Below are 4,714 nucleotides of genomic sequence, written 5' to 3' on the forward strand. Positions count from 1 at the left end.
CCTCTCCCCTAGGCCGCCGCACCCCCCCTAGATGGGTTCTAGGGGGCCGGCCCCCTTCTCCCTCCCCCCTATAAATAGAGGGGTGAGGGGAGGGCAGCCGCACCACCCTCCAAGGCGCAGCCCTCCCCTCCCCAACACCTCTCCTCCTCCATTGTGTGCTTGGCGAAGCCCTGTCGGAGTACTGCCTCTCCACCATCACCACGCCGTCGTGCTGCCGGTGGAGCTGTCTTCCTCAACCTCTCCTTTCCCCTTGCTGGATCAAGAAGGAGGGGACGTCTCCCGTCCCGTACGTGTGTTGAATGCGGAGGTGCTGTCCGTTCAGCACTTGGTCATCGGTGATTCGAATCACGTCGAGTACGACTACATCATCACCTTGCAAGCTTCCGCACGCGATCTACAAGTGGTATGTAGATGCAAACTCTCTCCCTTGACTCGTTGCTTAGATGAACTCATAGATGGATCTTGGTGAAACCGTAGGAAAATTTTTAATTTTCTGCAACGTTCCCCAACATTGGTGTACCAAAGCTCGATGTCGAGGCATGAGTGGAGTTTCGAAGGTGTATCCAATAAGTGCGAGCGCTCCTCAATGTTAAGGTCCATGTAGCCAATCTCCAATGTCGCTCCTCCGTTCACGAGATGTATCATGTAGACAACAAGAAGGAAACAACAATTAAAGAGTGACCCATCCAATATGCGTATTTGAGGATGGCTCAAAGAGAATGAGGTCACCTTTAGGAGTTTCTCAAGGATGATGGAGTTGTGCATCTTGTATGCCTTCACATAACCAAAATGTCTTTTTATGGTACCGCCTTGTGAATCCTTCAAAATGAAAGAACATGACAAACACTCGGGAAAACAAATGAGGTTAGTGCAAATGCAAGACCTATCATTCGAGGGGCGGGATACCCAACAAGTGTTTTCATCATTCTTATCATAAGAAAGAACAAGGTGTGGTATGGTATGAAAGCATATGATGCAACTACAACCAAAGACAATAGGCTCAAGTAAGCAAGCATGCATCACAAGTAATATGTCCAAGTCTCCATGATCAATAAGCATAGCAAGTTGGCACTCAACACAAGGTGATATGAGAGATGCAACTAATGGAGACAAGAGACAATGATCAAGACAAATCAAGTGAGAGGCATGAACAAATATGTCATCAACCCAAGAAAGCGAGTAATAGTGGAACATGGGTGATGCAAAATAGCAAGCAATCATAGTGATCAAGTCAAGCATGTCATGTGTGCAAATAGTGGGCATACAAAATGCACATGACATTTCACAAGCATAAGGGTAAGATATGAGCAAAGTAGCATCAATAGCATGGGGCACATGATAAACATGGCAATAGCAACAAGGATCTCCACCAAGCATGCAAATACACATAGGAGTATCATAATGGTGCATCATGGGTAAATGCAAGTAAGGGTCACAATTGCATGGCAAAGGCATAGAAACAAGTATAACATGCAAAGCGAACACGATAGTATGGGCATAAAGTGACAAGTGGTAAATAGCCCATAGCCGTGTGAGAGCCAAGTTGAAGAGATGCGTGTAGTCCTTGCGCGAAGGGAACGGTGGTAAGGATAATCCACAGGATCCCAAAGCATCGTTGCTCTCAAGAGCTCGTTTCGTCAACTCATGGGATTGTGAGGTTGACGAGTGTTCATAAGTACCTACACAAAACAAAGACAAAGGAAAAATTGTGTGTGCATGGTATATGTACACATCATCCATCATGATGCGCACATGCATGTGTCAGTTAGTACAAAATATCCAATGTTCAAATAAATGAGATGCGCGATATAGAAACATGTCATCCATCATGATAGGTTTGTTATTATGTATAGCATAATGGAGACTCAAATTGTGTAATGCATCACGAGAAATATCTAGAGCATTGTTATTCATGGAATGCATATGGTGCACGCAATTATGAGAATCATGCAAAGTATGAGATGCATCAAAATCTCCTAATATGTATGAGGAAACTATGGGTGTCTCCTCATGAGCATTAATGGAAACATCACATGGAGAATATTGACAACATCCAAAACAATGCATATTCGAAACAATGTGATCATGGCATGGCATAGTGGATGAATTGCGCAAATCATGTAAAGGAAGTATGGCAATATCATCACAAGAGAAGCAAAAGCCAATGACCATCATCTCGTCATCTATGCCATAAGTGCAAATGGGATATATTTTAATGGGGCATGCATAGTTACTATGTTGAAATTGTAATGATGCAATATGGAAGATCTCACTCATAGCATATGACAAGTTCAATGGGTTGTCAAACATGAAGTGACCAATAGAGTTTTCACAAGATATCCAATGAAGCATAGCATCACAAATAGGCAACTCAACATGCTCATCATCATATTCATCATAAATAGGTAAGTCAAGGCATGAAGAAGTCTCACTAGCATGAAGCATGGGAATAGGTGGGTCAACATCATGGGAGCAATCAATGTCAAGAGAGTCCACTAGTGGGACGAGAGAAGCACCATCACCTATGTTACCTTTGGAGCGTAGCTCATGTGTTGTAGGTGAGGTGTTGAAGATCCACTCGTTGTCATCTTCATCTTGATGGAACCATGTGGGGGGTGCATCATTGTCCACCATGTCCATCGGTTTCTCCATTGGAGGGATGGACTCGTCGAGAATAGGCGTGTCGTCATGTAGGAGACCTAGCACCAAAGAAGAAAACACACTAGGAGTAGAGGTTCAATTAGAAATCATAGTGGCCTCACATGCCGTGTCAACTACCTCACTCTGTAAGTGTTGTGGCTCACTCACTCCCTCAAGGATGCTCTCACTCATATGGTTGGTGGAGTCACTCAAATGGCACTCAACCTCACATAGGATGTGTGGCATGCTCTCATGTGTGGGGCTAGTGGTGGTCACACTCATCCTCTCATAGGAAATGCTCTCAATGTCACGTATGGTGGAGTCACTCATGTCACTCATGTGGTTGTGGCTCTCCTCACATGGCACTTGGGGCATCTCTTCATATGTGGGTGTCGGAGAGATGTTGGTGCAAATGTCTCCATGTGTGGTCTCGTAACTTGACTCGGAATATGAGTCCAATATGGGCGCCATCTTCATGTTGTTGAAGAGGTTCGCGCTCGTCGCCGTGGTCGAAGGGGATGGCCCTTGCTCGACCGTCTTGTCACCGTCTTGGTGTTGGAGGCCCATATGATGTGGCACCTCATAGCTCGTCTCCATGACCGAAGGGAATTTCCCATGCTCGGCCATCTTCCTTGAGGGGCTTCCAAAGATGGAAGTGTCTCCCTCGCTTGTAGGTGGTTGCCTTGGACTTGATGAAGTCGATGTAGGCGTACACGTGGGAAGTAGGCGAAGATGTCGTACGTTCAAAGGCGAAGATGCCTTGATAGCACTTGGCGAAGATGCCGAAGTAGTTGTTGTAGCCGTAGCGCCGTCTTGGTGGTGCTCGTCTCACGGTCTTCTCTTTTGCTTATGAAGCTTGGACTTGGCGTGAAGTAGGGCTTGTTGGGACTTGTGCATTTGTGCTTGTGGAGCATCTTCATGATGATGCTGTCGTTGTCGTGCTTGAGCTCGTAGTAGATGTTGTTCATCGTCGTCGTGCACATGATGCTTGGAGGTGACTTGCCCTTCATGACGATGTGGATCACGAACGTGATGATGGTCGCCATGTAGATGTGGACGCGGACGATTTGCACTTGCATCTTTTTCGCGCTCCGAAGACTTGTGGCTTGAATGTCGTCGTCTTGAAGATGATGAAGTGGAAGTAGACTTGAGCAAGGTACGAATCTCCTCCATCCTTGCATCTTGCTCCTCTTTATGTGCGGCAAGCTTCTTGTCGATGTAGTCCCTTTTCCTTGCTTCGGAGTGATGAATGTCGATGGAGATATTCTCGATGCGCTCTTGCAATCTTGATTGTGCGCCTTGCACTTGTCGTTGTAGATCGCAGATAGACGCTTTGGATATGTAGTTGTTCACGCCGTCGTTGTTGTCGTAGACCGGAGAGGGAATGCCTTGCCTATCCATCACAAGACTCTAGCAAATATGAGTGGGAGAAAGAGAAGAACTTATACCAATGTACCTTGACCGATGTTGACAATGAATCAAGTTCACTCAAATGCGGATAATGAAATAGCACTATTGGTACCAATTCTTGTCGGTTCTCACACCTACACAAGTAAAGCTTATAGTGGAGCTCGATGAGGATAGTGGCACAAAAATTTAATGCAAAATGTTAGCAAGAGTCAATAATGTTGAAAGAGATTCACAAATTCGCAAGTGAAACAAGTAGACCAATAGCAATATGTGGCACACGGAAACACACACACAGATAGATAAATGGGGTCGTGCAACCAAGGAATGAGCACAAAATGTGGAATCCACGGAAAACGCTCGTGTTGCACAACTCAAGAGAGACGCTAGCACGATTGCTCAATAGGCGGATACGACACTTGTGCACAACATATAAGATTCAAAATGGATAAACTTTCTATCCCAAGTATGCTATGTATGTATGGTTCCCGGTGTTTCTCTCAAGATGATCCAAGATGATCGAATATGACAATCTTATGTGCAATGTGGTATGATGCTATGGCACTTGCTTACAAGCTTCTTTGCTCTCTTTATTTTTCTTTGCTTAAAAGCTTATTCTTCTTTTTTTCTATGGCCACTTTTGCACAATGCACAAACGAAGATAGCA

This window comes from Triticum aestivum, chromosome 5B, assembly GCF_018294505.1.
Source record: "Triticum aestivum cultivar Chinese Spring chromosome 5B, IWGSC CS RefSeq v2.1, whole genome shotgun sequence".
Taxonomy (NCBI): Eukaryota; Viridiplantae; Streptophyta; class Magnoliopsida; order Poales; family Poaceae; genus Triticum; species Triticum aestivum.